Below are 24,164 nucleotides of genomic sequence, written 5' to 3'. Positions count from 1 at the left end.
TGGGGATTTTAGGTAACTTCTTGACATTAATTGGAATTATGCCTTATCATATTTTCAGAATTTCATTTTTTAGAGCCCTCTTTATCTCAGATCATATTTCCCTTTGGTTCTAGGGTTCTCAGCCCTGGCTGCACAGTGGAAACACTGAAGCAATCTTTAAAAAGAACTGATGCTTGATGCCAACACAGACTGTTGCGGTGGTTGTTGTTCAGTTGCTAAGTGGTGTCTGATTCAGCAACCCCATGGACTGTGTGTGGCATGCTAGCCTTTCCTGTCTTTCACTATGTCCCAGAGTTTGCTCAGATTCATGTCCATGAGTTGGTGATGCTATCTAATCATCTCATCCTCTGCCGCCATCTTATCCTTTTGACTTCAATGCTTCCCAGCATTGGGATCATTTCCAATGAATTGTCAACACAGACTAGTTGAACCAAATCTCTAGGGTAGGGCCCAGGCATGGGTATTTTTTTTTTTTAGATTACACAGATAATCATTTTTAAAAATGTTAAAATGATCTTCATTAAAATGAAAAACTTCTGCCCATTAAAATATACTACTAATACAAAGAAGAAACAAGTCACAGACCAGGAGAAAATTTTTGCCACACCTGTTTCTGACAAAGGAATTGTATTTAACATATCTAAGCAATTTCTACAACTCAGTAATAAAAAACACAAACAGTTCAGTTGAGAAACCGGTGTAAAAGTTTGACTAGGCACTTTACAAAGGGAAAAATATAAACAGCCAATAAGTACATGAAAAAGTGTTCAACATCATTAGTCATCAGGGAAATGCAAATTAAGACCAAAATGAGATACCCAATAATGGCTAAAATTAAACGAATACTGAAAACTTCAGAGCAAGTAGGACTCGCTCTCTCACTCATTTCATGTGGGAGAATAAAGTGATGTGACCACTTTGGAAACTGGTCTGGCAGGGTCTTATAAAGTGAGAGATACACCTACCCAATGACAACAATACTACTTCAAGGCTTTCATCCAAGAAAAGTAAAAACACATGAACATGAAAAGATTTAGCAACTTCATTAATAATAGCCCCAAAGAAGAAACAATCCAAGTGTCCCTCAACTGCAGAATGGATGAACACATGGTGGTATATCCATACAATAAAATACAACTCATCAACAGAAAAGGAAAAAACTGCTGATTCAAGTGACCACATAGGTGGACTTAAAAACCATTATGCTAAGTGAAAGAATCCACAAACACACAAAGTACATACTATATGATTCCATTGATATGAAGTTCTAGAATAGGCACAAGATAGGAAGAAAGGGACTGGAAACAGAGGTTGCTTCCAGGAAGAGGGGTTCTGGGAAGCTCACGAGGGGTTGTTCTAGGGTGCTAGAATTGTCCTGTATCTTGATAGTGGTGTGGATTACAAAGCTTGTGCTTTTGTCCAAATTCACTTTCAAAGTAGGGTCTTAAATGTGGTATATTTATATCTATTCATTCAATTCATGTAACATTCCTCAATCAGGAAAATTCAATGAATCAAAAGTTCCCCAGATGATTTTACTACACAATAAAGGTTGAAAGTCAATTCTATGAGCCTCAGTTCATAAAAATCTTCTATCTTTTCTCTGTAGTTTGAAAACCTTCTTCCCTAACACCCGACCCCTTGTCTGCCAGCATTATGCATTCCAATCTCCTATAACACAGAACCCCAGAACATCAGGAACTTCTCACCTAAGACGCCTTTCATTTCCAGCACACCTACTACATGTCTTTGTTGGTCAAAGTAAATCCAAAACACAGGGTCCACTTGCTGAGCAAGGACTTTTCAGGAAGATAACTGGGAAGGTAACCATCTGCTCTTTCTGTGGACCACTGAGATTTGCAGCAAATGTCTGGGGTGTGGAACCCTCTGGCCTTGTTCTCTTATCTGTATGCAAAGGTTTTATGTTGTGTTTTGGGAAATGCATCTTTCATCCACTTCATTGGATGAGCATCTTTTCACTTCTAGGCTTATTGATTTTGATGTAGTTGAATACATTCTTACTAAGGATAACTTCTGTATCTCTGTTTTTTGTTTTTTGTTTGTTGTTTTTCCTGAATAAAACATACTTTAAACAAATACTATTTCCATTTTCAACCATCTCCAACCAAGACCCAGGGATATCCAGGAAGATACTTTTACCATGGTACGTCTATAGTTTTAGACTACTTACTACTCATCACCTGTGCCTTGCTAATATTTTCTTATCTCTGGGAGACACTGAGGTTTGCTTTAGGTTCTTTCTTGAACTTGTGTCCAATAGCCATGAGCAATACAGAAGTAATATATCACCTACTCAGCAACCTTAACTACCCAGGACTTACCTACTAATAACTAAAAAGCAAGCCACGAAGAAATTCTGAAGACATAAAACTGACATCACAGAATCTATACACTTTACTTCAGAGTGAGTCCCTGTTTCCAAATATTAGATATGTATTAGTATTACTAATATTAATTGATATTAATATTTTATCTGAAATAATAATAATCAGAAATAGTAATATTTCTGAGTATTAACATTAGGAAGTCCATTCCTTGAAACTGCAGCCCTCAGGCAGGGCTCTAGGGTTCTGATCTGGAGTTCTCTCTGTTTATGCAGTACTTGCTACCCTCCTTCCTCGCAGCCTCCACCAACTGCTATCCCGTCTTCTCCTACCTCCATATCTACAAGACTGGTTATCTCTGGGTGGACTCTTCACTCTGCAAATCCATCTGAGGCTTGTCTGTTAATCCCACTTATCTGAAATAAAAAGAAGAGAATCCTGCAGAACTTCTGCAGATGATAGGATAAGGATGCTTGGAATTTGTTTTTAAATCATCCATTGCGGTGAGGGAATGAAAGGCATAGATGAAACAAGATGGTTATTGACAACTATTGGAGTTGAACATCATGGGAGCAGATCAACTTACGAGCTCTTTTTATACATATTAGAAAGTGTCCATAAATGTAGAAAACTAAGTTACCAGGGGACTAGGGTGGAAAAAGGGATAAGTTGGGAGATTGGGACTGACATATACATACAATATGCTTGGAGAATCCCCTGAGCAGAGGAGCCTGGTGGGCTACAGTCCATAGAGTCACAAAGACCAAAGTGACTTAGCATGCACATACCCACACCTGTATATAGAACAGGCAACTAATAAGAACTTGCTGTACGGCACAGAGAACCCTATTCCATACTCTGTAATGGCCTATATGGGAAAGGAATCCAAAAAACATTTTAAAAAATAGTGGATATATGTTTATATATAACTGATTCACTTTACTGTACATTTGAAACTAGCAAAACATTGTAAATCAACTATACTCCAATAAAACTTTTTAAAAAGAGAATGTCCATTAAAAAAGAAAGCACATGATGTTATATAACTGAATGTAAAGTTCTTACTCTCATTTTCATGTGGTACTGGACAGGGAGCATACATTTACTTTACCATTAACCTAACATTACTAAAAATTGCTTCTTCAGTAACTTCATCCAGGAGACAAAATATCTGGGAAGTTTTGTTTTGTTTTGTTTTTAAAGAGTCTCACAAGTATGTCTGTCTCTTGCTGTCCAATATACTTCATGGTGCAGATTATTGAGAGCAGCTTTAAAATGTCAACATTAAGGGAATCTCCATGGAGTCAGGGACAAAAGCCAAGGTGAAGTGCTCCTTTACCTTTGAAGAGTTCTGGCACCCAGACCCACACCTTCAATCCAGCTCTACTATCAGGATGTCAGAGAGGAAGGAGGCCAAGAGTGAATGCGCATGAATTCTGTGCTTTGGGGGACTTGAATCTGCAGAAAATTGACTCTCTCTGCCAAAAAATGACTTCCCTTCTCCTCCATTGGCTCAGCTTTTCTTCTGTTCTCTTCCCTTCCATTTCCTTTTCTTTCCTCCTCTTTCCCTTCCTTCCTCCCTCTCTCCCTTCTTTCTTTCTTTCTTTCCTTGCTTCTTTCCCTTCTTTCTTTTCTCCTTTTAAACCACTGCTACCACCGCGAAAACCCATAGCATGTTCATCTGAGACCTCATAGAGTTGTTGTAAAGATTAAGATACAAATGTGGGAGAAAAGGGGAAATTTTAAATTAATTGGAATAACTTTGATCACTATAATCATAACAATTTTAAAACTATAGACACTTTCAAACATATAAACATCTGTCTGACTAATATATTAACCCCCTTGTACCTATTACTCAGCTTCAATCCTTGTTCAAAGGTGGCCAGTCTCCTTTTATCTGTCCCCCTATTCCATTCCCAATATCCCCCATCCCACTCCAGATTACTTTAAAACAAGTTCAAGGCAACATAAAGTTTTATCTGTAAATACTTAAGTAGTATCTCTAAGAGATAAGGTCTTTCTTTTTTCTAGTATAAACATAATGTCCTCATCACACCTAAACATAGCAATAATTTGTTAATATTATAAAATATTCCAGCATACTCAGATTTCCCTGATTATCTCATGATTCCTTTTTATTCTTGTTTGCTCAAATCAGCATCCAAATAAGATCCACATATTGAATTCTGTTGAAATGTCTCATGTATTTTCTAATATAAAGGTTCCTTGCCCTCTCTTTCCCCATAGCCATTTATTGAAGAAACTGAGCTGTCTTATAGAATTTTCAGTATTCTGGATTATGCTCATTGCATCCTCATGGTATTGCTTAACATGTTCCTTGATTGCCTGTAATTTCTATAAAATGAGAATTATAACTCAGATATTAGTAATATAGAAGAGTTCACTTCTAAGACTGACAATTTATTTTTTCAATTTAATTTAATTTTATATTGGTGTATAGTGGATTTACAATGTTTAGTTTCAGGTGTACAGCAAAGTAATTTGGTTATATATATATACATACACCTATATATATCCACTCTTTCAGACTCTTTTCCCATATAGATTATTACAGAATATTGAGTAGAGTTCCCTGTGCTGTACAGTAGATCTTTGTTGATTATCTATTGTATATATAGTAGTGTGATTAAGACTCAGAATTTCTATGTATGACATCTCCCCACAGTGAGTAAGGCAAGTCCCAAATTCTCCTGAGGCAATAGAAAAGAAGATAACTATTTTGCATTAATGCCAAGTCTAGTCTCTGTTGACTTCACCAAAAATATCTGGCCAGAATTCATCATTAGCTTCACAATGATTATCATCTAGAATGTGCTGGGCCTTCTCTCTGTGCAGAAAACAAGCATGGACAGGTGGAAGGAACATGAACTTGGGAAACTGACAGCCCTAGACTTGAATACTGACTTTGCCTTTTATTAAATCTATTCCTTGTCTAATTAATATTTTTTTCATTTCCGATTCCTATATATGAGAGTCATGTCTATCTCACCAGGATGCTGAACTGTACCTGCCATTTAGTATATATGTCCAGTAATCACTTGTTTCTTTTCTAATGTAGGTTAAAAAGAGAATATGTGTTGAAAATGACAAATCTATAGAGTTTGTTTGGATCCAAATGCAAATATGGCATTTACCAGCTTCCCAGAAAATGGAGGTCTTCAGCTAAACCTTAAGAAAGGACGTGCAGGTGGGGGAAGAACTATGAGAATAGGAAATATTGCTCTCCTTCCCTCCTACTTGCACTCAAGAAAAATTCAGGAAATTCTTCCCAGAGAAAGCATGACCTGTTTCAGCCTGAAAATTTTGCTGTTCTCTAGACTGTGCTGGCTTGGGAACATATTTCTTTTACCAAAAGATGAGTTCACAGTAAATGACTCAGAAACATATGGATGAAATTTCCCTTAAGCCACTCAGGGGATTAGAAATTAAGGGAAAGAGTGCTTGGCAAAATGCACTTGGGGTTTTGCCAAACCTAAACCAACTGAGAAATAGTTAAGACACAAGGCAGATCTCAAATGCTGCCAAGTTTACCCATCTTAGCGGGACAGGGATTTATAATTAGAGCCGCTCAGAAAAGCACTGCCTCACGGGTAGCAAAGGACAAAAAAGCCTTTGTCCTTAATGTCTCAACGTGGCCGCTATTTCCCAGATGGGCCCTTTACACACCCTCTTAATCACCAGGATCCTCAAAGCCACCTCCACTGGCCTCTGGGTTCCTCTTCTACATTAAGTCCCTGACACTCTCTCCAGGCCTCCTTTGTTTCCAGGCCAGGCTGAATGTTTCTCACAGTGAATTCCTGGATGTGGGAGAACAGATCTTTTATGGGTGTTCTTGAATTACAGTGAAGAACTGTCAAGGAAAATATGACCAAGTAGGTTCTTTCTCTGACATCACACTTTTTGTTTTTTTGGTCTTCTGTCTCTTACCTTTGACACCTTTCCACTTTTCTCTGCTTTCCATGGGTTTCTTTCTCTGTAAAATAAAGAGATTGAGTCAGTTGCTTTCAAATTGTGCTGCCTGGCGCCTTTTGGAGGCTTGGCTGGGCCTAGTGGAAGGGGGCAGGAGATAGTGAACTATGCTGGCTTCCAGAGGGAAGGGGGAGCTCCAGCTTAAGACTTCAGGTGAATCAGGGGCTCAAGGTTAAATGGTCTGAAAACCATGAAGCTGCATCCCTTCTGACTGGGCAGTGCCGGGGTCATAGGCCCTGCTCCTCGGTCTCCACTCACTTCCCTGAATATCACTCTAGAGGCTTTTCTCCCGGCACTTGTCAGAGTGCTCTCTGTGTGCCAGGCCCTGTACTAAGCTCTGAGCATTTAGCAGTAAACCAAACAGGCCTGGCCCCCATCCCAGTGGAGCTCAGAGACGAGTTGGGGTGGCTGGTGTTAAATACGCAAATGAAGATGTAAATCTAAGTCGGTATACATACACCATGAAAGGCAAGATCACGCTGCATTGCAGGCCTGGGGACAGAGGTCCTATAGATGCTGCCTGTTCAGAGCATCTCCCCCACCAGCCTGGCTGACCACTTGCCACTCTGTGGAGTAGCTAATTATTGTTGTCATTGAAAGTTTCTGTTAAAAATATACCTCTTTTCCCTGACAGAAGAGGGCAAGAAACAAGAGCAGAAGCAGCTGATGGATTTAGCTACTGTCACTGCCACCTGATGCGAAGAACTGACTCATTAGAAAAGATCCTGATGCTGGGAAAGATTGACAGCAGGAGAAGGGGACGAAAGAGGATGAGACGGTTGGATGGCATCACCAACTCAATGGACATGAGTTTGAGCAAGCTCCAGGCGTTGGTGATGGACAGGGGAGCCTGGCGTGCTGCAATCCATACGGTCACAAAGCGTCGGACAGGACTGAGTGACTGAACTGAACTGAAATGCAGAAAGAAGGTCTTCCCTGGTGGTTCAGTTGGTCAAGAATCTGCCTGCAATGAAGGAGACTCAGGTTTGATCCCTGGGTCAGGAGTTTCCCTGAACTAGGAAATGGAAACCCATTCCAGTAGTCTTACCTGGAAAATCCCATGGACAGAGGGGCCTCGTGGACTACAGTCCACGGGGTCGCAAGAGTCAGACATGACTTAGCAACTAAACTACCACCACTATAGAAGGAAAGAAGACAACCTTGAGAGAACAGATGAGAGGCTTTAGGTGGGTGAGGGTAGGAAGGTTTATAGGTAGGTGAGCCTGGAAAGATATGAGAGGTACAGAAGGGAGGAGACCCAAAGAACAGGGAAAGCCAGACCAATGACTTCCTTCACTTATTTCGCTGTTGTATCTGGAACTCTCCTAATGTCTTTCCCCTATTCGTCACCGAATTTAATACGCTATACATGGCAAAATTAGCTCAATATTCATTTTAATTCTCTTGTTGTTCCTTTGCCTCTGCCCAGATCTTATTCTGTACATTTTATAGAGGAAAAAGTGATTTTAAAAAATTCTAGAAACATGCCCATGGTTCCTAATGTAGGTATGGGGGCAATGCTTACCAGGACTGGGGTGTGCCTGACTTCTTATTTGGGAGGGTGGGTGGAATGAGGCAGAGGGAGGCTGGTTTACTGGCTTAAAGAGTTAAGACTCCTGTGGGGCACTAGATGGCAACATTTCTCCAAATCTAAACTTCGCAAAGACGAAGACCTGAAGGTCAATCTTCACAGCTGCCAATCCCAACACACTCAACAATCCTGAACTTGTGGAGGTGAGAAGACTAAAGCTATATCTGGTGGGAGGAGGATCCTCAACCGTTCATTTCTCAGGGCCTGTGGTCCATAGTAAGGGCCCAGTGGTATTAGCTGTTACTGCTACCATCATTGCTGCCACCACCATCATCACCACCACCTCCATCACTGCCATCACCACCACCACCTCCATCACCACCATCATCACCACCACCTCCATCACTACTATAATACCACCATCACCATTATCACTGCCATCACCACCACCATCATCACCACCATCATCACTACTCCTCTGTCCATGGGATTTCCCAGGCAAGAACACAGGAGTGTGTTGCCATCTCTTTCTCCAGGGGATCTTCCCAACCTAGGGATTGAACCTGCCTCTCCTGTTTGACAGGTGGATTCTTTACCACTGAGCCATCTGGGAAGATCAGTTGGGTTACACATGTTGCTATTTCTGTTGGTGCTGAAAACAAAAACTTTATTCAAACCAGTTCTGGGAGGAGTGATCTAGTTAGACATACATCTTTTCTTTATTTGCAAATATGTGCTACAACCTGACTAGCAACCTGCTACCTGCTGCCTGGTAAAGAAACTTAGGAGAATTGCTTTAATGAAGAATGATTTGTATTTGACGTATCAAGTTTTGGCTAGATAAATAGTTGCTTCTTATCTACTTCAGCAGTATTTGAAAACAGTGTCCTTCCCTGTGGACTGAAAATGTCCTCCTGAGTTTAGGTTGCATTATCAATTTATTTGGTACATACTTTTGGCTTAGCAACCAGCCCCACTCCCAGGTTCTGTCCTTTTAATTAGCAACCTGTCCCTGTATTTCAGTGTTTCTGCTGAGGCACATGAGCTGACCCATGAAGAGTCAAAACACATCACTTGACGTAAAAACATCATTTGCTGAGTTTTTCATATAGTTGGACTGTCAGATGAACAGTTTCTTAGGGACCAGAAATTGAATTGAGGTGAGCTTATGTAAAAGACTAGATATCCAGGTGCTCAAGAGCATAAGAATGACAAGGGAAGAGAGTGGCAAGGCAGAATTACAGGGCCAAAAGTTGATAGCCAGTCGCTTGTTTTAAATGATTCATTTTGTGCCTTAAAGCCCCCAGGGCTCCATGGCTGCCACCTTCCAATGGCAGATTTTTTTTTTTTTTTTTTTTTTTTTCGCAAAGGTCCATTCATCTGTTTAACCAACACCTAATAATTAACTTCCAACATATGCCCACGTGGTTCCAGGCTCTAGGTTTATAGCAGCGAGGGTGGTATCTGCCCTAGTGATGCTTACATACTGGAGCAGAAGAAAAACAAATAAACAGATAAACACAGTGCTAAATATAATTCAGGTTTGATAAGTGCTAATAAGAACAGCGAGGCAGGATTTATAGTGACAGACATGTGCGAAAGTATGCGTGTTTGTTTCTACTGACTGATGGAGTTTGATTCATCAAGGAAGGCTGCTAGGAAGGACTGACATTTTAACAGACAGACCTGAATGAAATGAGGGGTGAGTCATGTGAGAGGCCCTGAGCTAAGAGGAAACCACGTGTCTCCATTATTATGAACTGGTCTGAGTCAGTCGGGTCAGGATGCACAGCTCTTAGGGGTCTTACTAGTCAGGACGCACAGCTCTTGGGGTCTTACTAGTTGACAATAGCTATTAAAAGAAGATTGATGTAAATGAGAGTAAACTATTTACCCTACAACTAAGCTCCCAGTTGGGAAAGGAAGCAAATCTTACACCAAATTTGGTCATGCATAGAGAAATTTATTAAGCAATTTTTATTAACAGGTTCAAATAGTTTCACAAACTGTTTGGTAAGTTCAGTGGAGACTAGCCTTCTGTCCTAGGAACTCTTACTGCCACCTCGCGTGTGAAGGTCATGAGACAGAGGCATAATCTCACCAGAGGCGGGCTTCTGTTACACTGAGACTCAGCAGCAGGCCAGAGCTCCTCTTCACAAGGCCCAGGAGCCGGGTTGCCTGGGATCAAGCTTCAGTTACCATCCCTAAGGGTACATTACGGTCGTTAATTTTATGTATCACCCTGGCTGGGTATGGTGCCCAGCTGCTTGGTCAAACACCAGTCTGGATGTTATTATGAAGGCATTTTTTTAAAAAGATGCAATTAATACTTATATTAGTAAACTTTGAATAAAGCCAATTATCCTCCACAGTGGGGGTGGGCCTCATCCAATTAGTTGAAGGCCTTAGGAACAAAGACTGAGACACACCACTGAAGAAGAAATTCTGACTCCAGAGATTCTGCCTGAGTTTCTAGCCCTCAGATTCACCAGTTGACTCAAGAGTTGCAATGATAATTCTTGAATTACCAGTCTGCCAACCAGTCCTCTGGGCTTTGAACTTGCTACTCTCCACAGTCAAGTGAGTCAATTCCTTAACATAAATCTTAATCTCTCTCTCTCTTTCTCTATCTGTATGATACATCTATCTATGTGTATAGATATGTCTCCTATTAGGATCTTCCCTGTAGCTCAGTTGGTAAAGAATCTGCCTGCAATTCAGGAGACCTGGGTTTGACCCCTGGGTCTCAAAGATCCTCTGGACAAGGGAATGGCAGTCCACTCCAGTATTCTTCCCTGGAGAATCCCATGGACAGAGGAGCCTGGCGGGCTACAGTCCGTGAGGTTACAAAGAGTCGGACACAGCTGAGAGACTAACGCTACCACTATATCTCCTATTAATTCAGTTTCTCTGGAGATCCCTGACTAATAGAGATTTTGGTACTAGGAAGTGGGGTAAAGAATACCTTAAAATGTGGAAGTGACTTTGGAATTGGGTAAAAGTAGGGGTTGGACAGATTTGAAGTACATGATACAAAAAGCCTAGATGGCCTTGAAGGGATTGTCAATAGAAATATGGACATTAAAAGAGATTCTGGTTAAGAACTCAGAGAGACAGGCTGTAGAGAAAGTTCCTATTGTCTTAGAAAATACATACATCATCACGAACAGAATGTTGCTAGAAATATGAATGCTAATGATGTTTCTGGTAAGGTCTCAGACAGAATTTTGGACACGGACACAAATATGCATTGAAGAAAGATAGTGTGAAGAGACACAGGGAGAAGATAGCCTTCTAAAGCCAGGGAGAGGCCTGGAACAGATCTTTTCCTCACAGGCCTCAGAAGGAACCAACCTTGCCAACATCTTGATTTTGGATTTCTAGCTTCCAGAACCATGAGACAATAAATATGTATCACTGAAGCTGCCCAGTCTGTGGTGCTTTGTTCTGGCAGCCCCAGCACCATAATGCAGGGCTATCTATCTCGGTGGTGTCCTCTTCCCTATTTGCCACCAGTTAGGTTCTCTGGGAGCAGGGGCTGAGACAGAGTTCAGGGTACCAAATGTTTATTAGGGATCAAACCCTATAAAAGGAAGGGGAAGGATCCATCATCAGAAATGAATGCAACCAGTTAATATATATGACCAGTTGCTGCTGCTACTGCTGCTAAGTCGCTTCAGTCATGTCCAACTCTGTGCGACCCCATAGACGGCAGCCTACCTGGCTCCCCCGTCCCTGGGATTCTTCAGGCAAGAACACTGGAGTGGGTTGCCATTTCCTTCTCCAGTGCATGAAAGTCAAAAGTGAAAGTGAAGTCGCTCAGTCGTGTCTAATTCTTCGTGATCCCATGGACTGCAGCCTACCAGGCTCCTCCGTCCATGGGATTCTCCAGGCAAGAGTACTGAAGTGGGTTGCCATTGCCTTCTCGGATATGACCAGTTAGTTCTGCTTAAAAAAAAGTTTAAAATAATTGAATATCAATTCAAGCTTCACTGCTTCCCTGGTGGCTCAGATGGTAAAGCATCTACCTACAATGTGGGAGACCCAGGTTCAAACCCTGGGTTGGGAAGATCTCCTGGAGAAGGCAATAGCAACCCACTCCAGTATTCTTGCCTGCAAAATCCCATGGATGGAGGAGCCTGGTAGGCTACAGTCCATGGGGTTGCAAAGAGTCGGACACGACTGAGCGACTTCACTTTCTTTCTTTCAAGCTTCACTGATCCTTGTTTTCTCTTACTATTTATCAAAAGTATGATATGGCACCCCACTCCAGTACTCTTGCCTGGAAAACCCCATGGACAGAGGAGCCTGGTAGGCTGCAGTCCAAGGGGTCGCGAAGAGTTGGACACGACTGAGCGACTTCACTTTCACTTTTGACTTTCATGCATTGGAGAAGGAAACGGCAACCCACTCCAGTGTTCTTGCCTGGAGAATCCCAGGCATGCGGGAGCCTGGTGGGCTGCCGTCTATAGGGTCTCACAAAGCTGGATACGACTGAAGTGACTTAGCAGTAGCAGCATGATATAATTAGGTATTTATTTACAAATTGATGGAGATTTATAAGCTACAAACCAAAAGGTTATTAACATCAAGTCAATGCTAATAACTTAATATACTATAAACCTAATAATTATTATTATCTACTTATTAATAATAACTGCTCTGTTCGAATCTGCTTCAGTTACAATAATTTGAGTAAAATTTAAAGTTTTTAAAAAGGAGGGGGAAAGAGGTGGATAAATTGGGACATTGGGATTGATGTATATATGCTACTATATATAAAATAAGTAACTAATAAGGACCTACTGCATACCACAGGAAACTCCTCAATACTCTGTAATGGCCTATATGGGGGAAAAAAAACTAAAAAAGAGTAGATATATGTATATGATAACTGATTTAGTTTGCTATACAGCAGAAACTGTATATCACTCACACAACATTGTAAAGCAACTATACTCCAATGAAGATTTTTAGAAATAAATAATTTTTCCAAAAAAAAGGAAAAGTAGGCAGAGGGAAAAGTTGAACAACAATGCCCTTCCCGTGAGGCCTCAGCCAACCAGTGTTGAGCTCAGGACTATGTATTGCCCATCAGGGCTGTCTTGCATTTGGTCAGAATGGCTGGGGCTTTATCCTCCACCTGGCTTGGTCACTGGATCAGGGCTGCCCAGGAAGAGTGGCTTTGGGCAAGAAGGCTCTCCACAAGAGAGGGCGTGGGTGGCTGACAGAGTCAACTGACCGTACCACCTGCAGCCAGGCAGTGAGCCCTTCCTGGGCCACATGTCTCTGTGGCCATGAGCCATGCTGCTCCCAAAGCAGGGAAGAATGTACATAGCTATAATACTTTAGCCAGTCCACCCATCTTGAATATCTTTAATCTCACCAACAGGAGTCCACTTCTAATGTTCATCTTACTAACAATGAGCTAATTTCAACAATAAAAATCCATTCCTCACATTCACTATGCTAATGAACAAAGCCGTAAGTAGTCAGTGAGACCCGATCACAGAAGCATTCGAGGTAGTGGCTTCTGGAATGTGGCTTTTCTGATAAAATCCTAGCTGATTATTCTGGAGTGGAATTTTCCATTAGAGCAACTGATGGTTCTTAGAGTAGAAGCTTAAAGCTTAAATGAACCAGCACACACACAATATGACTGACCCTACTTGCTGAAGTATTTCAAAGTAAATCACAGACATCCTGACAACTCTCTTTGCAATATGCTTATCTTTGGGGGTCTTACACATCTGTTCCCTCATCTTGCCCAATCACATTGTTTTAGGGACGATCTAGTGGCAAGGAACAGAAGCTACTCAGACTAGTTGAGTTTTACAGGGGTTACTGTCAGGACATAAGGATTCAACACACAACCTCCAGACACTGAGGCTGGCAATGAAGACTCTCTAGATCCCTTGGAGTGGAGCTGGGGTGCTGGCATCTCAGGCTGTCCCTGCCTCTCTCCTGGGGTCTCCGGCTCGCCTCTTTGTGTCAGCTCCTGTTTCAGCTGCTCTCTGCCTTCCCACCTATTCATGGGCACACTCCCCTCGTCTTGATTGGACATAACCATCGTCATTGGACCATCTCCATGTCTCTTAGGTCAATGTTTTGAGAGAGGGAAAAAAAGAGAAAATATGACAGGCAAAGCCCCAACAACGACCTAGTGTCCCCTGGGTTGGTTGAACACTGTGGTCCAGTCACCTGTATAAACAAGGTAGACTGACCCTCCTTCTAGGGTCCATGGGAGGACAAATTCCTCAAGAAGAGGACAGAAATGGGGAGTCTCTGGCAGGTCCACCCCAGTCGTACTTACATATACACACACACAGGTACACGTGCACACACACCATGTGTAACTGATTAAGCCAATCCAACAGTTACTGCCAAAGGCCATGTATTCAAATTACAGTATTTACACACACATAATGTGTCTTCCTCAATCTGGCTCAGAAAGAAACGTCTTCTGGTTATCATTCTCTGAAACGTCATCTGCCACAAATACCACCTTCCTGGTAGAACCCAAGGAGCTCTGAATTGACTCTTCCTCAGTGATGGCCACTTTCTATTTGGGGCGCTGCCATGGATAGAATGGTGTAGTCCATCCCCCGCAGATACACATCGTCAAAGGCTGTGAGTCAAGTAGCTCACAACCAACCCTATTCTATAGGAGACTCTTCAAGGAAACTCTGGCCTTGGCCTCCGCTCTAACAAAACCTCAGCATTAATTACCAACCGGGGGAACTGATGCATGAAAGCAGAGCTGACCTCTATCCTGGGTACATAGAAACCTCAGCTTGTTCTGTGTTTCCTTTCATGCTTGTTTGCATCACTTAGAATTTCCCAGGGACACTAGTGTGTCAACTAATCAAATCACCCAATCATCCTTAAGCAGGCAAAGCAATGACGCAAAGAGAGCCCTGGGCCCAGCTTGGTGGAACCATGCACTTCTGCCAAGAGCAGAGACAGGGCAGCCCTTGCCTAGGCTCGGGGGGCTCCCTCCTTCCCCACATCTTTTCCCCTTGCTTCATATCCCCTTAATGGGGGCAGAGTCTTTATCCCCATGAAGAGGAAATGCAGAAAAAGTGCATACATCTCAGGCAGAATGGACCCTGCCAAATTCAAAACCCCAGAAACACTTGAACAGAAAAGGTTATTGTTCTTTCTCAGACCGCTTTGCTAGGGTAGGAATAGAGAAAATCTGAGTAAAAACCTTTATTTGCCTGATCTCCCTCCCCCTCCTCTCTCAAGTTCATATGGCTGGAGAACTCACCGACTTCCAGGAATAATTGTTTGCTGGAATATTCTCTCCTGGGTGCACTGGGATGACCCAGAGGGACGGGATGGGGAGGGAGGTGGGAGGAGGGTCCAGGATGGGGAACACATGTAAAAAAAAAAAAAAAGAAAAAAAAATCTTTCCTGGAAATCTGTTGGAGAAACATCCAAAACTGAGGGCATTGAATAAAACCTTTCTTCTTTTCAGTTTTACCAGAGTCTAGCTGCACTGGTAAAAGTCAAGGGGTCCAGACCTGTGTGATGGGGCCCCCTGCGATGAAGCCCAGGAGACCTCCACCCACGAGAGGCCAGGGCCTCTGAGCTCTCAGGTTGCTGCCCCAGGCCTCGGTCTAGGTTTGTGGGTGGTTCCATGGGTCAGCTTTGCCATAGAGCTCTTCACTGGGAAAGGGGCCCTGTTGGTCTCTGGTTACCCATTGTCTTTAGGGGGGCTCTCGCTGCAGAGACACTGGTGCTGGCCCCTCTTCTCAGGCCTTTGCCCTAGGGATCCATCAGGGGTTGGGGCTCTTCTTCTCTTCCCCAAACAAAGCACAGAGCATTCTTTCATCCCATCCTTTCTTTTCCCACAGGCAAGCTGACTGCTTTGCCAGCAGGTGCTGGTGCCCATTAGGGAGATGAAAACACCCTAAGCTGAAAACACTGAGAGTCATAAGCACCCAGATCCCAGAAACACCTTCCTTTCCTTCCTCATGATGGAGCCCCTCCCTGCCCCCCAGTTCAGTGAGTGACAGCAGGACTTCTTGCTATAGCAGCAAACAGCAAATGAAAAAAAGAAAGAACCAAACCAAACCAGGTGTGATCCTCAGGTCTGCAGCTTCTTCCCATACCCGCCTCCCACACAGCTAGTTTTTTTCCCCAGTGAATACAGGGATAGGATTAATAGAGAAGCGCTAGGAGCAAGGGGCAGTGTTCTATTTGTGTGTTATCTGTGTCTGTGGATGTTCTCTGAAGTGCAATAAGCGGAGATAGACAGGCTACCAACACAGTGACTGGGAGCCCAGACTCTGGAGCAGAGTTGCCTGGGTTTGAATCCTGGCTCCATCACTTCCTGGATTTGTAACACTGGGCTCGTTCCTGAACTTCTCTGTGCCTTGTTTTCCTCATCGAGTGAAAAGGAGAATAATATTAGTACAGCTGTCCCAGAGCGGTATTGTAGAGACTAAATGAGTTCAGTTCAGTTCAGTCAGTTCAGTCGCTCAGTCGTGTCTGACTCTTTGCGACCCCAAGAATCGCAGCACGCCAGGCCTCCCTGTCCATCACCAACTCCTGGAATTCACTCAGACTCACGTCCATCGAGTCAGTGATGCCATCCAGCCATCTCATCCTCTGTCATCCCCTTCTCCTCCTGCCCCCAATCCCTCCCAGCATCAGAGTCTTTTCCAATGAGTCAACTCTTCGCACGAGATGGCCAGAATACTGGAGTTTCAGCTTTAGCATCATTCCTTCCAAAGAAATCCCAGAGTTAATATATAGTAAATATGTTGAGCCTTTTCTAGCACATGAAGGCACTGTATGAATGCTCGCTTTTGTTATAGAGATAGCTGTGATATAAGGTTTCTGTTTCCATCACTATAAATTCGGTTACTGCAACTTATAAGTGCAGTGCAAGTCTCATTTATAATATTTTGATAATGTATACCCTGCTACTTCAAAAAAAGATTTAAAGTACGTGAACAATGACAGTAGCCGGAAAATTTATCAATGAAGGTCTTGTTTATAGTGATTTTGTAAAGGGTAGTAATTTTTAACCTGAAGGAAAAATTTCTTCCTGCCTGCCTTCCTTCCTTTGCTCTCCTCGTCTCCTCCTTTCTTTCCTTTCTTCCTTCCTTTATGATGGTGGTGTAAGCATCAGTAAGTGGAAAGATAGTCCTAAAAATCTTGGCAACAATGTAGCACTCAGTGCCTCTCTGTGGGATGCAATGATACTGTGTCTGAGCAGCTGCAATATGCCCAGAATTTGATACTTCATACAGATGCGCCCTTTGATTCTCACAACGAACTCTGCAAGGGAGAAAGTACTATTATTTTTACCTTGCAGATGAGGAAGCAGAGTCAGGGGTTTAAGTGACCTGCCCAGTCACAAAGCATGTAAATAGAGGAGCAGGGTTCCAGGTTAAGTCCAAGTCCATGGGCTTCCTGCTCTGTCCCCACCTATCTCGTGATGGGAAAAGATGCAGAACATCTCTGGTTGTTACAGGACAAACCTGAGAGGGACCAGTACCTCCTAGTTCTTCACATCTGGATAAGGAAGGCTAGGCCCTCCGCCTGGGAATCAAGCAACTGAAGCTTGTAGAATCCCTATCAAATTTGGACATTCAGTTGAGGCTGTAAACAATGAGCCCGACCTTAATTCAAACACTAGGTGATTATGTTTGACAAAGAAATGTAAACAGGGCTTTAATTGATTCCTCTGCTTACAATGGGTGGTTCATTTATGACTGTCTTCTCTGTAATAGCCTCTGTCTGGGATCTAGGGGTTGGATTGATACACAGAATCCTGCCACTTGTTTGAGCTCAGGTCTAACATTCCTGTGTTGACTCATTCATTTGTTTAACAAGTTAATGGTGCTGTGACCCATACTGGACTGCAGTCGGAAACAAAACAGATGCGGGCCCTGCTTCATGGCACTCACAGTCTGATTGGCTGTAGATAAATAGCCTCATGAAGAAATACACAGTGAAAACTGTGGTCAGCTCCATGGATGGATAGGATGACAGGGCTTGGAGGGAGAGTGATCAGGAGTGGGTGGTCAAGGAAGGTCTCTTAGAAGAGGGACATTTAACTGAAGACCTGCATGTTGACAAGGAGTCAGTCCTGGGGCCAGTGGAGGAGATGGATGTTCCAGACAGAGGAAAGAGTGAGTGCAAAGGCCCTGGAACAGGAAGAGCTTGATGCTCTTGTGGCGATAGAAGGCCTGAGTGGAGTCGGGGGTGCATTGCCTGGGATGGGATAGTTGACAGGAAATACAGCAAAAACATAAACATTTTTAAACAATGCATGGGAATATAATCATTAGAATATAGGCTGTGGGAAGATCCATAAGGAAAATGACCCAGTTTAATAAACAAAAAATGATTTACAAGAGAAAAAAGAGGCAGAGGGGAAACCTATAGATTAAGAAAATGGAGGATGAGGAGAAATTGGAAGCCTCACACATCGCTGGTGGGATTGTAAAGCAGTGCCGCTGGCGGCAGACCTGGAGTATAGCGCATGCATAATATTAATGCAATACTTCCCTCAGCCCAGGCTACGCATCCTTCACTTGTACCCTGAATAGTTTCTATTGCAGGTTGAAATGTGTTCCTCCAAAAGGTGTGTTGAAATTCTAATCCCTGGTACTGTACTAGTATTAGTTAAGTTTCTTTAGAGAACTGTGTGTGAGGATTTTCCCGGAGCAGGGATGGGACCTGTGTCCCCTGTCTTCCAGGTGGATTCTTAACATCTGGACCACCAGGGAAGTCCCCGGCCTTCTCATGAAAAGGAAAACTTGGATACAGAGACAGATGTGCACACAGAGACAATGCTATAAAAAGATGAAGACAGATAGCAGGGTGATGCCAACAAACCACCAGGAGCCAGGAGAGGAACATGGAACAGATTCTTCCTCAGGGCCTTTAAAAGGAAATAACTGGGCTGAGATCTTGACCTCAGACTTCTAGTCTCTGGGATGAGAGATAAATTTCTGTCGTTAAAGCCCCCTAGTCTGTGGTACTTTGTCATGGCAGCCCTAGTTTCCAATCATCCAGACAGTGCAGAAATAGAAAAAAAGACACAAACTCCTTGGCCTCAGAATCCATTGTCTAGGTAGGCACGCGTGTGTGCTTCGTCACTTCAGTTGTGCTCGACTCCTTGAGACCCAACGGACTGTAGCCTCCTCCAGGGGATCTTCCTGACCCAGGGATTGAACCCATGTCTCCTGCGTCTCCACCTCCTCCACTGCAGGCGGATTCTCTACCCACTGAACCACCTGGGAAGCCCATTCAGGTATAAACAGAAGAAAACTGAAGTAAGATATGAGCAAGCAGCACCCATTTCTCTCTGCTTTCTCTCCAATCACATTCTCCCCTCTTCCAAGCCAACAAATACAGCCTTCAACCCAAATAGAGGAGGGTTGAAGAGTTAAAAGGAGTTAGATGCAGCACGGAAATGATGCATCCTTTCAATCCTCCCTACATTGGCCAGCTCACAGGTGTGGGTGTGTCTGCTGGAGATATACAAGAAAACCCTTGTAAGTTTGGAGATCTGAGAGTGGAAGGGACCTGTGCTCTGTTTGATGGAGGAAGTGCAGGGCAACTGCAAGCTTGCTTCCACTGTTCTGTATCAACAATGGGGTAGAAATGCTGGCGTGACATATAGGGCCAGAGGCTGTCCTGAGTTCCCTGTATTCTTAAAGGGGTGTGGGCGGTCATCAGAAAATACACAAGACTCCTGAGTGAGACAGAAAAGATATCCGGAGGAGAGCAGACCCATGGGGCCTTGAGACCAGAACAAGGAGACACCACTTCCCTCGAAAGGATGCAGCCCATGGACAGGACTCAGGAGATCTGGGAGGCCAGTTTGGAGACTGGGAAGGATGGGGTTCATCTGAAGCAGCAGGTCATCAGAGGACCAAAAAGTAGGTATCCAGCCCCCACCCCCTTCCCAAGCCCTCAGCACCATGTTGATGAGTGTGAAAGCAGCCAGACATTGGTGCCAGCTTCAGGGATAAGGAGAAAGAAGGAGAAGAAAATCTTGATTGTGACTCGTCTATCGAACCAGACTGGCTAGGAAGGCAGTGAAGTTGACTGGGTGTATCTGAAAATAGCTAGATTAAATTTTCTAAATCAGTTTAAATGAAAATTCTAGACAGAAATTCTCATTTCCTGGTAACACCTTTATGCACATGTAGAGTCCTGCATATGCGCATTTGGCATCTCTTGGCAGAAGCTGCTCTTTCTTCCTGACCATGGTCTTCTGGTTCAGAGCTCCCCAAGGTGTTTTCTTGACTTAATAATTCTGTCCCAAGCATAAGCACCCTTTGGAGATGTAGGTAAAAAGTATTCCACTGTCCTCAAATTGTGGGTCCAACCAGGAGGGCTCTGGCTCAGCTGGTTAAAGAGAACTTTGAGACAGCTGCTGGACAGAGAAATTCCCACTGAATCCCACCTCACACCTGAAGGGATGACTCCAAATAGATCAGAGGCCTCCAGTGGAAAATAAAATGATAAATGTATGCTTTAGTCCATGCAGGCTGCTATAACAAAATGCCACAAACCAGATGGCTTATAAACAGCAAAAATGTATTTCTCACCATTCTGGAGGCTGAAAGTCTGAGATCAGGGTGCCAACATGGTCGGCTGATGACCCTTTTTCCAGTGTTATCTTCACTTGGTGGAAGGGGGAGCTAGCCCCCTGGGGCCACTGTGGGGTCTCATTGATAAGGCCACTAATGCCTTCCATGGGAGCTCCATCCTCATGAGTGAATCACTTCTCAAAGGCACCATCACCTAATATCATCACATTGAGCATCAGGATGTCAGCATATGAATTTTCAGTTCAGTTCAGTTCAGTTCAGTCGCTCAGTCGTGTCTCACTCTTTGCGACCCCATGAATTGCAGCACGTCAGCCCTCCCTGTCCATCACCAACTCCCAGAGTTCACTCAGACTCGCGCACATTGAGTCAGTGATGCCATCCAGCCATCTCATCCTCTGTCGTCCCCTTCTCCTCCTGCCCCCAATCCCTCCCAGCATCAGAGTCTTTTCCAATGAGTCAACTCTTCACATGAGGTGGCCAAAGTACTGGAGTTTCAGCTTTAGCATCATTCCTTCCAAAGAAATCCCAAGGCTGATCTCCTTCAGAATGGGCTGGTTGGATCTCCTTGCAGTCCAAGGGACTCTCAAGAGTCTTCTCCAACACCACAGTTAAAGAGCATCAATTCTTCAGTGCTCAGCCTTCTTCACAGTCCAACTCACATCCATACATGACTACTGGAAAAACCATAGCCTTGACTAGATGGACCTTAGTCGGCAATGTAATGTCTCTGCTTTTGAATATGCTATCTAGGTTGGTCATAACTTTCCTTCCAAGGAGTAAGCGTCTTTTAATTTCATGGCTGCAGTCACCATCTGCAGCGATTTTGGAGCCCCCCAAAATAAAGTCTGACACTGTTTCTACTGTTTCCCCATCTATTTCCCATGAAGTGATGGGACCGGATGCCATGATCTTCATTTTCTGAATGTTGAGCTTTAAGCCAACTTTTTCGCTCTCCTCTTTCACTTTCATCAAGAGGCTTTTGAGTTCCCCTTCACTTTCTGCCATAAGGGTGGTGTCATCTGCATATCTGAGGTTATTGATATTTCTCCCAGCAATCTTGATTCCAGCTTGTGTTTCTTCCAGTCCAGCGTTTCTCATGATGTGCTCTACATATAAGTTAAATAAGCAGGGTGACAATATACAGCCTTGACGTACTCCTTTTCCCATTTTAGGGGGACACAAACATCCAGACCATAGCAAAGCACTAGAAGAAAAGGTGAAATTTTAAAAATTATCTCAGAGAGATTTTGTGTGCTACTTAGCCATGGAACACAACTGATAAATTTGACTACGTAAGAATAAACATTTTTTACATGGCCTAAATTCCTAGAAACAAATTCAAAAATCAAATGGTAAATTGCGGAAATATGCGCAATGCCTATTACAGACAAAGTGTTAATTTCCTTAACATAGCAAGACTTCCCGCAAGCCAGCAAAAGATGTATCAAAATTTCAGTAGAAAAATGGTAGAAATGAATAGAAAATTTACAGAAGAGGAAGCAGTATTGATTCCTTAATACTGGGGAAAGATGCTCAACCTCACTCAAGAGATGAAAAATGCAAATTGAAAAGAGATGTGGTGTTTGCCTAGAGGTGGACACCACACCCAGACAAGCTCGATCAAAAACCATCACACCTCCTCTCTAGTCTTCTAAGGGCCCTAAAAATCTTTCCCCCAAATAATTTTCTTCCCTGTAAGATTATGTACCCCACCCTCCTATTTCCCTTTTAAGATGGTGTTTGATCTTGAATTCTAAGCTACCCTGGAAATCACTCATTTTTCCCTGGCTATCTCCTGTGTATCCATGTTGTTGTTTAGTTGCTCAGTTGTGTCTGACTCTTTGCGACCCTATGGACTCTAGCCACCAGGCTCCTCTGTCCATGGAATTGGAGTGGGTTGCCATTTCCTTCTCCAGGGGATCTTCCCAACCCAGGGACTGAACCCACAATGTCTCCTGTATTGGCAGGCAGAGGCTTTACTGCTGAGCCACCAAGGGAGGCCCGTGTATCCACGAAGTCTACATATTAAAACTTTTGCTTGTTTTTCTCTTGCTAATCTGTCTTTTATTACTGGGGTCTCAGCTGAGGACTCAGAGAGCAGAGGGAAATTATTTTTCCTTTCCTACTGAGGCTCAGCTTCAGAGGGGTCCCTCCTGGGATCCTCAGGGCCAGTCTGGGAGTGAGTGCTCCTGAGGTTCCAGAAGTAGGGAAGGCTGTGCAATTTAATTTCCTTCCCCACCAGAGCTGAGGGGCTCTCACTGGATGGATGTTCTGGGTAGGGGAGAGAATGGCGCAGGGCAAGGGAGTAGAAAGTAAATTGAGTGAGTCCACAATATTTTGAGCACCAGCCATGTATCTGGCTCAGTGTTACATGTGAAGCAACCAGGATGCAATAAAGTTCAAGAGCTTCTCTGGCCTGGAAAGGCACCCTAGGACCGACGGGAGACAGATGTGTGAGAGAAGCCCGGGAGTGGGGCGCTGGAGCTGTGTGCACGCTGGTACAGCAGCTACACAGGGAAGGCCCTCTCGAGGACTGCTTCCCGTTCCTGCAAGCAGCTTCATGACATCAGCATGGCTGCTGCTGCTGAGAGTGTGTGCTGGGCCCTGAGTACTCTCTGCCCACGAGGGGCCTGTGAGGCAGGGGCACGTGAAAGGTATGACCTGGGGGTCCTGTCCCAGGGTTTGGATCCTGGAAGTCCCCAGTTTTCCAGCACTGGATGAATGGAAACCACGGACAGAGCTTCCCCACAGACATGAAGGTGGCCCTCCCTGCCCACAGACCTGCTGAAGGAGCCAGACTTTTCACATTCACAGCAGTGCTTCCAGTTCTCGTCTGAAGTGTATAGCGTTTTGTGTATCAGGTACATTATAGATAATGTAAGGGTTTGTAGGTGGCAAGTCATCCATCTGTAGGAAAGTATGTTCCAAATTCCAATTTGATGAATCTTCAGAACACAACGCCTTTGCTAGCAAATTAGACACTTGCAGTAGCTGGATCCCAGAACAGTCCCTTCAGGTACTTTATGGGTCTGAGCCACTGCTAGGCCAGACATGATGTGGAAGTCTCCCCAGGTCTTCCATGTGACCCCAGAGGGGTGCCTGCCCTCAAGCTACCCAATTCATCTCACCTGACTGAGACCTGGGTGGAACCAGGGCTTAGGATCTCAGAGGTCAGAACAAGAGAGCAGGGGGCCTCAGGGTCCTGTTTAGCCTCTGTGTGATTCTGGCCCAGCTGGGTCCTAGATACCTGGACCACATGATTTCAGAAGGAGATGTGAGCTGACGAAAGGACACTATAACACGATAATGGCAGAAACAACCTTAGGGGCTAGAAATAGATGCTGTCATTACAGGAGGGAAAAAAAACCCATAGCAAATTCCAAAATCTGACCTTTATGATTCCAGGACCAGAGAGGGGAGGGAGCAGGAGATTCCCCTATTTCTGGTGAAAACTAGGCAACGTGAAGAACGCTGTGCAGTCAGGCTGAAAATTAAACAGATGTGAGTTTCTTTCATTCAAAGCCTTAATTATTCTGACGTCTTCCATAACTTAATCTGAGGCATCACTTCAGCTTTAATTATGCATAATGAAATGGATTATTTACAGTAACCAATATGACAGGAAAAACTGAGAGGTGAGAATTGGTAACTTGGCAACTGTTTATTCATCTTTTTCTTCAGCCCACGTTTATTGACTACCTACCATGTTGC

The sequence above is a fragment of the Capra hircus genome, chromosome 4 (assembly GCF_001704415.2).
Source record: "Capra hircus breed San Clemente chromosome 4, ASM170441v1, whole genome shotgun sequence".
In the NCBI taxonomy this organism is placed as follows: domain Eukaryota; kingdom Metazoa; phylum Chordata; class Mammalia; order Artiodactyla; family Bovidae; genus Capra; species Capra hircus.
This window is presented reverse-complemented; position numbering follows the sequence as displayed.